The following is a 14,194-nucleotide window of genomic DNA, read 5'->3' on the forward strand; positions in this document are numbered from 1 at the left end:
ATTTTCCATAAATTCTCTGAATGAAATTTGTTCGATAACCTTTTAACAGTTGCTATCTGGCATACATTTGGCATCCGTTCGAAAGTTGCCATTTGAAATCAATTGGGCAGCTACCATCTGTCAAACGAATGACATTTGACAACCACTATCTCAATTTGTTTTGACAGCTGTCATCTGACATCCATCTGACTCAGTACGTAATTGAAAAAACATTATCGTCCTGCATAAAAACTGTCATCTTACTTTACAGCTGGAAAATTTATTTAGAAACTCTAGAAGTATTTAACTCTATAGTCTAAAATTACCAATCCTTGGTTACTCTTATCATGATATACAGCTATTAACAAACAGCATCTTTCGATAGTGAATATATAGCATTAGCTTTCCGGGTCCCAAACAAAGAAGAGCTGAGCCATAGGTTCATCAAAATCGTTAACACAATATATAGCTCAATATATAGTGTGTTTTTTACAGGGATCACTTGAGGGTATGCTGTGGGGTTACCGATGAGACACATTTCTAGCATTGCGGCATCGACGTTCCTGTTAAATTGCTAATTATCAGTTGAATACCAGTATTGAAATTATAATGTTTTATCACATTAAAGCAATTACATTCGTTTGAATATCGATATCTTTAACAATCATTGCATTTATGTTTTACACGTAGTTCAGACATACGAGCACACGAGTAGTTAATCTTATGCACCACAGCACAACGCACAGGCAGACAGTAGACCTGCCAACCAGTCAGGTGGTTAATGTGTCGATAACAACACGCAAAGAAGCGTAAAATTTTGATTAAAAGCAACGGTCGCGGCATTGTCGCGTTCAGTTGCATGTTTGCTAGCTTCTCTGCTGTCGGCTGCCGGCTGTCGAGGCTTCTGTGTGAAGTCTTTATGTGATAATTGCTTGTGTTCACAGACGTTGCCAAGGTGGCAAATTGAAATGATGGCGAAAAAAATAACGTATCGTTGTCAAAAAAAAGACTCCTGAACAGTAATTATTGTGTGATTTTCATGAATTAAAGATGTGAAAGTGAGTACAGATTTACAACACACAGTTAGAGTATTTTAGATATCTAGGTGGTAAAAAATTTAAAAGTAAAAGTATAGTTTAGTTTTTGGAATAAAAAGAAACAAATTGAATAAGGATAGTCTGTTTGATACTGCGTTTCTAATCACAGGATAGACCTAAAATTTGGGGAAAACATTTTATTTCAAAAATAATAAAACAACCAGTATTTTACCCATTCATTTATTTTCTACAGGACTATATGTACCCAAATCGAATATTTATGCAAAAAATTTTCCGTGATGTGCATACAATAGCCGTCATTTAGTGTAAACAAAGCAAAACTGAGAAAAATGGAAAAAACCCTTATCCAACCATATTTGGGTGTTGTTAAGTTTAATATTTAATTTTAATGTGGTAACGAAGAAGACTGTATTTTTTAGTACTCTTCAGAATAGTGGACTCTGTGGGCAATTGTTCATTGGAAGTTTATGGCTTCTGTGGGATGTGATTGTTGATGGCATGTCCGAGGCATGGCCACCGCTCGTACCTCGGTATGTGGTATATGGTGTTCGCTACGAAAATAAAAAAACATAACTGATGGGATAAAAACACAAACAACCAAGCACGTTTAAAGCGTGAAAACGTAGCACAAGTAATACAAAAAAACATACAATTTCTGCCACAATATCGACTCTCGACCATTGTTGCATATTTCATGACGTTGCAGCCATTAAATGTGTGACGGGCGCATAAAATAAAAAAATATTGCCTCTAAACAACTTTGTTAACACAATTTCTACAATAATTTATACATATGTACATATTACTGAAGAATGAAAGTGCATAATATATGGACGACTAAAGAAGATAGTTGAACTTATTAAACCCTATAAAAATTAATTAATTAATAATTAAAGCATGTTCTGGTCATTATTTGACAAAAAGTGGATGATGTTAATTTTCAGAAATTGGATTATTAAATTTCATCGTGGTTACGAACAGTTTTAATTGGTTCACACCCCAGACTCCCGAAAGCAGCCTCAATGCGGAAAACGTAGTTCACGATCTCGCATTGGCAGTAATAGTATTGGAGAAAATAGTAATCTCAAAAAAACGCATGGGTCATACATGACATATTGCGTAAGGGAAATCCAGCGGTTAGATAAATGCACATGTGTTTACAATAAGCCTTTCCAACAGTGTTTCACTTTGTCTAAGCCCAGTCTGAAGAAGTTCTTGTGGCGTTTTATGGCCGTTGACGAAACATGGATCCGCCGATACACAAGAGAGATCAAAGAGCAGCCGAAACAGAGAACTTCACTGCAAATATTGTCCTCTCGACCTAAGAAATGATGACTGCCGTTTTGTGGAATTCATAATGTGTCAACCACTTAAAAAATCCACCAATATAATGCCAAATTACAGAAATTCTCCGGAATCTCATCGAAAAATTACTCTAAAAACGGCAAAGCCCAGTTAACTAAAGATCAAAAGAAGTTCTAGAAGAGAGTTTTGAACCCATGGTGGTAAAATCTGAACAAAGATACTTTGACCGCATATGTACATCTTAGCTGCGCATACCAATTTAGGCATTCTTCACATGTTTACATTGCCTTAGGCCTTAGTGTGTTATTTAAAACAATTTCTCATTTCGTTTCATTATGGTCCTACCCCACAAACCTTTAAATTTTCATTATTTGCTTCTTAAATGTACTTACACACACATTAACTTTAATAAATTAATGGCAACCAGACTAAATAAGATGAACAAAATAAAATTAAAATGCCATTAACACAAAAAATATTTCATACTAAAAATTTAAAAATCCAAAGCGTCGAATATTGAACAGAAAACATGTGAAAGCATTAGTGGTTATCCGCACAGACGCACACCCATAAGTACTAACATTAATATATATTAGCGGAGAATCACATATAAGATCAGCTAATTGAGCGCTTGCCCACATAGAGTACCGCTGGCACAGACGCCGAAAAAAAATTTCCGCTTCATTTATTAATAATTTCCCAACTTGAATATCTACGCACACACACATACAACATTTACGCCGGCTTACTGCCTTTGTTCGTGGCCTATGACCATACAAGCATACCGACTAACATATTAAGTATTAACTCCAGCCCACCAAAATATACCACTAAGCATACTGCTATTCCTTTGGCTTACAAACAGCAGACGGATAACGGTACGTAGTGGCTGATGAGCCGCTTGTAAAGTAACTTTTATCTAACAATTTTATGATTTGCACATAATTATAATTGAAATTGCCGTTGTAGAAATTTTGGGCTACTGCCATAAGCAGCAGTAGCTCAAGTGAATACGTAGGCGTACATACATAGACAGACACATACATAAATATATTATATATACAAAGGCAGGAATGTCTACATGAACGCGTACGCGTGCTTTGGCAATAAATAATAGAATCAAGTCATAAACTGTCAAGAAGGATAGCAGCAGCAGCGTGCGGCAGCTTTCAGCAGCCAACAGACAATGCCAAGTACTGGTAATAAATGAAGTTAATCATTTAGGATAATTGAAATTTTTACGATGCTTCATTGCCAAACAGAAGAGAATAAGCACACAGAGCTATGTATTTGTACAATATGAGCCTAAGATTTTACGTAAGTACAAACATTGTAAAGCATCTTCCTGCATATCTTTTAAGAGAAGCAGATCCGGTACTTATCAAATAAAAAATATTTATTGCCGCTTTAAGGAGAAATGCAGTTATTTAAAAACGTATATCTTCTTGCTTAGCTTCTTTGTTATAATAAAAAACATTTTCAATAACATACTATCTCTTTTTTAGACTATCGTCTTTATAACTTTGTTAATATGTGAGCAGGAGCAGGAGTATATGGTATATGACTCACATTTTAATAGCGTAAATAACACCTTGCGAATTGGATTTCTTTACTTACTTTGAAAAATTATGGGTTCACTGCTAAACAACAGAGACGAAGAGACAGCTCTTCACAAGAAGAGCCTGGTGCGAAGAAGGTAAAGAATATTATGTGGGCCAGAGATGTGATGACTAAGGGAGTGATAAGCGACTTGTTGAGTTTGATTTTGGTTCGTCGAGAGAGGACTTTACTGTTCAATTGCCTACTCAGTCCAAAGTAGCACCTGTTGGCAAGAGTTATTCTGCGCTGGAAGGTAAAGAATATTATGTGGGCCAGAGATGTGATGACTAAGGGAGTGATAAGCGACTTGTTGAGTTTGATTTTGGTTCGTCGAGAGAGGACTTTACTGTTCAATTGCCTACTCAGTTCAAAGTAGCACCTGTTGGCAAGAGTTATTCTGCGCTGGATTTCGAGGCTGACATTGTTCGTGTTGTTGATGCTGGTTCCTAGGTATACGAAATTATCTACGACCTCGAAGTTATGACTGTCAACAGTGACGTGGGAGCCAAGACGCGAATGCGCCGACTGTTTGTTTGATGACAGGAGATATTTCGTCTTGTCCTCATTCACCTCCAGACCCATTCGCTTCGCCTCCTTATCCATGCGGGAAAAAGCAGAACAAACGGCGCGGTTGTTGCTTCCGATGATATCAATATCATCGGCGTACGCCAGGAGCTGTACACTCTTGTAGAAGATTGTACCTTCTCGGTTTAGCTCTGCAGCTCTTATAATTTTTTCCAGCATCAGGTTAAAGAAGTCGCACGATAGTGAGTCACCTTGTCTGAAACCTCGTTTGGTATCGAATGGCTCGGAGAGGTCCTTCCCAATCATGACGGAGCTTTTGGTGTTGCTCAACGTCAATTTACACAGCCGTATTAGTTTTGCGGGGATACCAAATTCAGACATCGCGGCGTAAAGGCAGCTCCTTTTCGTGCTGTCGAAAGCAGCTTTAAAATCGACAAAAAGGTGGTGTGTGTCGATCCTCTTTTCACGGGTCTTCTCCAAGAGTTGGCGCATGGTGAATATCTGGTCAGTTGTGGATTTTCCAGGTCTAAAGCCACACTGATAAGGTCCAATCAGTTTGTTGACGGTGGGCTTAAGTCTTTCACACAGTAGGCTCGATAGAACCTTATAGGCGATATTTAGGAGGCTTATCCCACGGTAATTGGCACAGTTTGTGGGGTCTCCCTTTTTATGGATTGGACAGAGCACACTGAGATTCCAATCGTCGGGCATGCTTTCTTCCGACCATATTCTATATACAAAGAAGCCGATTCATGCACCTTATCAGTTCTTCGCCGCCGTATTTGAATAGCTCAGCCGGTAATCTATCGGCCCCTGCTGCTTTGTTGTTCTTCAGGCGGGTAATTGCTATTCGAATTTCTTCATGGTCGGGTAATGGAATATCTATTCCATCGTCATCGATTGGGGAATCGGGTTCGCCATCTCCTGGTGTTGTACTTTCACTGCCATTCAGCAGGTCGGAGAAGTGTTCCCTCCATAATCCCAGTATACCCTGGACATCGGTTACCAGATTACCATCTTGGTCTCTACATGAGGATGCTCCGGTCTTGAAACCTTCATTAAGTCGCTTCATTTTTTCGTAAAATTTTCGAGCATTACCTCTGTCTGCCAGCTTCTCAAGCTCTTCGTACTCACGCATTTCGGACTCTATTTCGTGGCTGTCTGTTGCGATTGCAGCTTTTCGACGTCTAACCTTCCTTGTGTTTGTTGACGGGCGTTCTTTGCTGCACAAAGGCGGGTGCGTATCTTCGCTGTAACCAGATAATGGTCCGAGTCTCTATTTGGTCCTCGGAGCGTACGCACGTCTAAAACACTGAAGACATGTCTTCCGTCTATCACAACGTGATTGATTTGGTTACGCGTGTTTCGATCAGGAGGCAGCCAAGTAGCTTGGTGTATCTTCTTATGCTGGAATCTGGTACTACAGACGACCATATTTCGGGCCCCAGCGAAGTCGATCAGCCTCAGGCCGTTTGGAGTTGTTTCGTCATGGAGGCTGAATTTTCCGACTGTTGTGCCAAAGACACCTTCTTTACCCACCCTGGCGTTAAAATCGCCAAGCACGATTTTGACATCGTGGCGGGGGTTAGCGCTCGTAGGTACGTTCTAGGCGCTCATAGAAAGCATCTTTGGTCACATCGTCCTTCTCTTCCGTTGGGGCGTGGGCGCAAATAAGCGATATGTTGAAGAACCTCGCTTTTATGCGGATTGTGGCTAGACGTTCATCCACCGGGGTGAATGCCAGGACTCGGCGACGGAGTCTCTCCCACCACAAATCCAACACCAACGCCAACTACAACGCTGTAGTAGATGTCACAAGGACCCACCTTCTTCCGTCCTTGTCCCGCCCATCGCACTTCTTGGATGGCGGTGATGTCAGCCTTTAGTCGTATGAGGACATCAACCAGCTGGGCAGAGGCACCTTCCCAATTAAGGGTCCGGACATTCCAGGTGCATGCCCTTAAATCCTTATCCTTAAAACGTTTGCAGGGGTCGTCATCAAAAGGGGGGTGTCTCATCCGAGGCTTTCGTCGATTTTTAATTGGTACATCGTTACTCCCTACGCACAACCGCGGGAGCGGGTTCGCCTTCTCACTTTAGCTCGCCTTTAAACGGATGTTTGTTAGCTACCCAGAGGATACTTGGTCTAAAACCGGAAGTCGTGAGATGCTTGAATCATGTGGAGAAGAATCGTTTCATTCGGCTGTCATTCGAATATCGAAAAAGTGAAAAACTAACCTTTTTTACTCTCCGTGAGGATCCATCCATTCCCGCGCTATTTAGTGTATACGATATTTATATTCCATTAAAGTCGGTTGGCAACCATTGAACTATTTCCCCTGACTTTAATATCGATAAGTTATAAGTGTATTTCAGATGTCCGAAAATGAGCTTGCCTTTTTACTTTGTTGGTACAAAATTAAATGTAGTACTAAATGAAACGGTCTGAATCTTACAAGAAAATACACATATTCATAAATATTCTTCATGATATTATTACATACAAAATATTGATACAGCAGAAGTGTGTTCAAAAAATAACGGGAATTTTTTATTTGAAAAAAAAAATTAATTAATTCTCCCACATTACGCCAACCACAATAATGTTGTTGGCTTTAAAATACTCTGAATTTATATTGTGCACTTCTTCCAATCTTCGAAACATTTGTCAAACTCGAGTTTTGGGGCAGCCTTAAGCTCTTTCAGCGATGCACATTAAATGTCATAGATGCCCTTTAAAGTTCTGTTTAGTTTTAGAAATACGAAAAAACCATGAGAAATGTTTGGTGAATACGGAGGCTAGGGCATCGTTACAGTATTTTTGACGTTATTTTTTGAACACACCTTGTATGCAGTTGAACGTAATAAGTAAATAAAAAAATCGACAAGACACATCATTACAACGTCTAACACGTTTATCACATGCTTCTTGTCGAAATTGGCAATATTCAAAAATTTTACAACGCATATGAAGAATATACAACAATAAACTACAGGGATACAAGGCATCATCGTAATGTTGATAACCTTGCTTACTTGTAAGTATTATCTTTTTTACAACAAAAATGAAACAAGAAAAATAAGTGGAATTCTTTCGTTACTCTAAAAATTACACACTCCAACAACAACTGAGGCAGACAGCTGCAGCAGATGGCTGTTATGTATGTGCAAGCATATGAGTTTTTAAATCCAAGAGTACATAGTTTTGCTTAGATACATAAGAAGCGATGTTCCTATAAGCTGGTAAACTTCAAGTGCCCTCGGCAAACAGCTGCATATTATTATATTTACTACACATATGTACATATATGCAGTCATGTATATATATTGTTTTGTATTGGACTTCAAATGCTTGAATGGCTTCGATTTTGTCTGAAACATTGTTTAGTAACAAACGCCTTCGAGAAGCGTGGAATCTTCTACCAAATGTTGACGCCCAAACCTAAGTATTTCAGTAATATCAATTTGAAATAAAATCTAAATATCAAATTGGACTGATTTAGTGGTAAGTTCTGAAACTGTGGACTTGTCATTCTTTAACCCAAATATCCGTAGGCAGACATGTATTCATCTAACCATAAGAAATGACGACGCTTTGTGCTTTGTGCTTTGTCAACCTTTCTCGCTTCTTCACTGCTAGGAACCTACCACTCTCCCCTACCAAATCCACAACGACCCTATTCACGAGTGAGACGAAGGAGTACAGTCTAGACCTGAACATTTCAGTCGATGGAATTAAAGTTCCGACGGTTAATAAGCTTCAGACTTGTCAAAACACCGCTCTCCGGACAGCGACAGGTTGCCTCTTGATGTCTCCGGTCGAGCACCTTATGGTACCTGTTAAGGAGCGTAACGTAATGCTATCCAAAAAATTCACCAGTCACCTACTGGAAGCAGGCCGTCTCTATGTAATATATGTATGTCCTGCATGAAAAGAGTCCCCGCATGACACTAACTACCTCTTTGCATGTCCTCTTAATCCTGCTCATCTAACATCCCTTTCCCTATGGTCCGATCCCAACAGCTCGTTTCCGGAGCCTCCCGTTAGATGTCTTTGATGACAATCAGTTCAGGCGGGCTTGAGTAACTGTTACAACAACAATAATAATGACGTTTTGTCGAAACTTTTTATGCCTCGCTTACCTAGTTCAGCCGGTAATCCATTGACGGTTCCTCTATATATGAATATATTCAAAATCACTCTCCCATTTGTAGGTATTGATTAGATATCAGTGTTTTCATTTGAAGTTTACCTATTTTTATACTATCTGTCATTGGTGTTTTGAAAACTGTAACGGAAATTTTACTTGTTCTCGCACAGCAAGCAAAAACGTGTTGCAATATTGTATAATTTTTAAAAGTTTATTTTTTTACAGTTACATAACATAGAAGGCCGTACGAGTATTATGAGAAACTCTTTTTCTACATTTGATTTTATAATTTATGTTAGTAACATGTCGATAATAGTGACACGAGCTGGATGCGCTAACTTAAAAATGTATGAGCATAAGCCCAAGTGTGTTGGTGAATGCGCACACCTACATGGATAAATACAAAACTGTGTGTGTTTGATAGTATGTGTCTTTGCAAACAAATGTGCACCCACATTTAGAGTTAGCAGCTACATTTAGAGTTAGCAGCTACATTTAGTAGGACATGCATATGGTGCTTACATATGATTGGTGCATACACACACAGCCACAAACTCGTGCTTAAAGAGGCCCAGCTGCGAAAACTTACATAGAATGATATTTTCGTACAAAATGGTAAAAGAAAAAAACAACAAACACGTTGAATGACATGAACAACTTCAATTGAGGTCATGTCCAGACACCATCGACCCATCACTACTGCCAACACAGTGACGATGCCATCAACGAAAACAAGTTACCCAAAATCATACACAAACACACACCATCCAGCATACATGCAATCAGAAACTAACCGACAGCCACTCAGCGCGAACTAACTGACAACCAAACGAAATGGCAGCAACACCAACCGCACCATCAGAATTGGTGGAAGCGACAAAGTAAGTAGCGGCTGCATACACATGTGCAATTCATGTCGGAATTTTATTATATATTATCTACATACATAAACTACATGTACTCATACAGAAATGTAACTTTGCAATTTTTTTCAACCATATCCCCCACATCGCTTTACTCACTACCCCACTCGATTATAACATATGCCCGCGGAATAGTGTTACATTTTGTAAGCCATCCATGGAGGTACAAAGTTCACACTTATACAAGTAGATACATTTATATATGGAAGTAGTTAGTTGTGTTTTAACGAGTATTTGCAGCATCAGCAACGATTTTTTGAGACAACGAGTTTCGAGTAGTTTCGGAGATATGGTTTTTGACCCATAAGTGGGCGGAGCCACACTCACTTAAAATTATATATACCAATTTGGGTGGTGCCCTTCTGTACCTTCTTTATAATGAAATTTAAGGTTTCTTGTGATTTTTCTTACTGAATGAAAGCATTTTTAGTAGTTTTCAACATAACCTTTGTATGGGAGGTGGGCGTGGTTATAATCCGATATCCATCATCGTATCCATCCATCCATTTTTGGAATATATAAGGAAATGCCTGAAAAAAAACGACTCCTGAGAATTTCGTTGATATAGCTTTAATAGTTTACGAGATATGTACAAATCTCCACTTTCCCAAAAAAATTACATCCAAATATGCCCCTTCCTAGAACAATCCTTAATTCCATAGCTTTATTTATGGCTTAGTTATGGAACTTTATGTGTTTTCGGTTTTCGCCATTTTGTGGGCGTGGCAGTGGTCCGATTTTAATCTTCGAAAGCAACCTTCCTATGGTGCCAAGAAACAAGTGTTCCAAGTTTCATCAAGATATCTTAATTTTTACTCAAGTTACAGCTTGCACAGACGGACGGACAGACAGACATCCGGATTTGAACTCCACTCTTCACCCTGATCACTTTGGTCTTTGGTATATATAACCCTATATCTAACTCGTTTAGTTTTGGGTGTTACAAACAACCGTTATGTGAACAAAACTATAATACTCTCTTTAGCAATTTAGTTGCTAGCAACTTTGTTGCGAGTGTATAATAAAAATTTGAGCATCGTTTATAACACCCATCATTAATAAAGTGAGAAATACATGTATATGTAATCACCAGTATAACATGGCGTATATGTATGTATGTGATTGGCGTTGCAACCGTTTAGCCGGTTATAGCCGAATCGACGATAGTGCGCCACCTCTCTCTCTCCTTCGCAGTTCGGCGCCAGTTGGAGATCCCAAGTTTAACCAGGTCGCTCTCCACCTGGTCCCTCCAACGGAATGGAGGCCTTCCCCTTCCTCGGCTTCCTCCGGCGGGTACTGCATCGAACACTTTCAGTGCTGGAGTGTTTTCGTCCATTCGGACAACATGACCTAGCCAGCGTAGCCGCTGTCTTTTTATTCGCTGAACTATGTCAATGTCGTCGTATAACTCGTACAGCTCATCGTTCCATCGTCTGCGGTATTCGCCGTTGCCAATGTTCTGAGGACCATAAATCTTGCGCAAAATTTTCCTCTCGAAAACTCCTAGTGTCGTCTCATCTGATGTTGACATCGTCCAAGCTTCTGCACCGTAGAGCAGGACGGGAATGATAAGCGACTTGTAGAGCTTGATTTTGGTTCGTCGAGAGAGGACTTTACTGTTCAATTGCCTACTCAGTCCAAAGTAGCACCTGTTGGCAAGAGTTATTCTGCGCTGGATTTCGAGGCTGACATTGTTCGTGTTGTTGATGTTGGTTCCCAGGTATACGAAATTATCTACGACCTCGAAGTTATGACTGTCAACAGTGACGTGGGAGCCAAGACGCGAATGCGCCGACTGTTTGTTTGATGACAGGAGATATTTCGTCTTGTCCTAATTCACCTCCAGACCCATTCGCTTCGCCTCCTTATCCATGCGGGAAAAAGCAGAACAAACGGAGCGGTTGTTGCTTCCGATGATATCAATATCATCGGCGTACGCCAGGAGCTGTACACTCTTGTAGAAGATTGTACCTTCTCAGTTTAGCTCTGCAGCTCTTATAATTTTTTCCAGCAATAGATTGAAGAAGTCGCACGATAGTGAGTCACCTTGTCTGAAACCTCGTTTGGTATCGAATGGCTCGGAGAGGTCCTTCCCAATCATGACGGAGCTTTTGGTGTTGCTCAGCGTCAATTTACACAGCCGTATTAGTTTTGCGGGGATACCAAATTCAGACATCGCGGCGTAAAGGCAGCTCCTTTTCGTGCTGTCGAAAGCAGCTTTAAAATCGACAAAAAGGTGGTGTGTGTCGATCCTCTTTTCACGGGTCTTCTCCAAAATTTGGCGCATGGTGAATATCTGGTCAGTTGTCGATTTTCCAGGTCTAAAGCCACACTGATAAGGTCCAATCAGTTTGTTGACGGTGGGCTTAAGTCTTTCACACAGTAGGCTCGATAGAACCTTATAGGCGATATTTAGGAGGCTTATCCCACGGTAATTGGCACAGTTTGTGGGGTCTCCCTTTTTATGGATTGGGCAGAGCACACTGAGATTCCAATCGTCGGGCATGCTTTCTTCCGACCATATTCTACAAAGAAGCCGATTCATGCACCTTATCAGTTCTTCGCCGCCGTATTTGAATAGCTCAGCCGGTAATCTATCGGCCCCTGCTGCTTTGTTGTTCTTCAGGCGGGTAATTGCTATTCGAATTTCTTCATGGTCGGGTAATGGAATATCTATTCCATCGTCATCGATTGGGGAATCGGGTTCGCCATCTCCTGGTGTTGTACTTTCACTGCCATTCAGCAGGTCGGAGAAGTGTTCCCTCCATAATCCCAGTATACCCTGGACATCGGTTACCAGATTACCATCTTGGTCTCTACATGAGGATGCTCCGGTCTTGAAACCTTCATTAAGTCGCTTCATTTTTTCGTAAAATTTTCGAGCATTACCTCTGTCTGCCAGCTTCTCAAGCTCTTCGTACTCACGCATTTCGGCCTCTTTCTTTTTTTGTCTGCAGATGCGTCTCGCTTCCCTCTTCAGCTCTCGGTATCTATCCCATCCCGCACGTGTTGTGGTCGTTTGCAACGTTGCGAGGTAGGCAGTCTGTTTTCTCTCCGCTGCGAGACGGCACTCATCATCGTACCAGCTTGTTTTTTGTCGTTGCCGAAAAACCAATTGTTTCGGCTGCAGCGGTACGCAGTGAGTTTGAGATGCCGTTCCACAGTTCCCTTATACCGAGATGCTGATGAGTGCTCTCAGAGAGCAGGAGTGCAAGTCGAGTAGAGTATTTCGTGGCTGTCTGTTGCGATTGCAGCTTTTCGACGTCGAACCTTCCTTTTGTTTGTTGACGGGCATTCTTTGCTGCACAGAGGCGGGTGCGTATCTTCGCTGCGACCAGATAATGGTCCGAGTCTATATTTGGTCCTCGGAGCGTACGCACGTCTAAAACACAGGAGACATGTCTTCCGTCTATCACAACGTGATCGGTTTGGTTCCGCGTGTTTCGATCAGGAGACAGCCAAGTAGCTTGATGTATTTTCTTATGCTGGAATCTGGTACTACAGACGACCATATTTCGGGCCCCAGCGAAGTCGATCAGCCTCAGGCCGTTTGGCGATGTTTCGTCATGGAGGCTGAATTTTCCGACTGTTGTGCCAAAGACACCTTCTTTACCCACCCTGGCGTTAAAATCGCCAAGCACGACTTTTACATCGTGGCGGGGGCAGCGCTCATAGGTACGTTCTAGGCGCTCATAGAAAGCATCTTTGGTCACATCGTCCTTCTCTTCCGTTGGGGCGTGGGCGCAAATCAGCGATATGTTGAAGAACCTCGCTTTGATGCGGATTGTGGCTAGACGTTCATCCACCGGGGTGAATGCCAGGACTCTGCGACGGAGTCTCTCTCCCACCACAAATCCAACACCAAATTTGCGCTCCTTTATATGGCCGCTGTAGTAGATGTCACAAGGACCCACCTTCTTCCGTCCTTGTCCCGTCCATCGCACTTCTTGGATGGCGGTGATGTTGTTGTGATGTTGTTGCGAGTGTATAATAAAAATTTGAGCATCGTTTATAACACCCATCATTAATAAAGTGAGAAATACATGTATATGTAATCACCAGTATAACATGGCGTATAAGTAACAATTAAAAAAGGATCGGTTGCGGATGAAAATGGGAAAGAAGTGCTGTGAAATATTCAGAAAAATCTTTTGTTTAGTATGGAATGACAACATACTAATCGAACGGTGATCATATAATTAACAAAAAAGATTTCTCATATATTTAAATAGAAAATATAGTTGACTCGAAGAGCTCGAACTTTTGTATTGGCAATAGCGTTTAGAACTAAAATTTCATACAAATTTCCTTCCATATATCGAACTTTTTAAACAGAGCATAATACAAAATTTAAAAGTTTACTAACGAAGCAGAATTTTGAAGGAGTCCCTATAACGTATGGAGGCGAACAAAATTATATGATATTACAATTATGGATTGCATAAATAAAGTAAAAAAGGCATGGTATGCAGATGTTAAGAGCCAAACACTAGCTAACTGCACCACATATAATTACAGAATACATTTCTAACTTATGCACATATGCGATGTAAATAAATAAAACTGTATATAAATCATTATTTTCAAAATTTTGGAAAATTGTATGTAATAATTGTAAATGTCGAAGTACTTTTATGGATTATCGTGATTCGAG

General features: G+C 40.5%; 1 long non-coding RNA gene across 1 annotated transcript; it reads left to right on the forward strand.

Annotated features, from left to right (window-relative positions):
- Positions 1-219: 219 nt before the first annotated feature.
- On the forward strand, positions 220-652 carry LOC128924131 (uncharacterized). The gene is made up of 2 exons (XR_008472815.1): positions 220-418; positions 475-652. It is a non-coding gene; the product is annotated as an uncharacterized LOC128924131 (long non-coding RNA).
- The last annotated feature ends 13,542 nt before the right edge of the window (positions 653-14,194 follow it).

The sequence above is a fragment of the Zeugodacus cucurbitae genome, chromosome 2, assembly GCF_028554725.1.
Source record: "Zeugodacus cucurbitae isolate PBARC_wt_2022May chromosome 2, idZeuCucr1.2, whole genome shotgun sequence".
Classification (NCBI taxonomy): Eukaryota; Metazoa; Arthropoda; class Insecta; order Diptera; family Tephritidae; genus Zeugodacus; species Zeugodacus cucurbitae.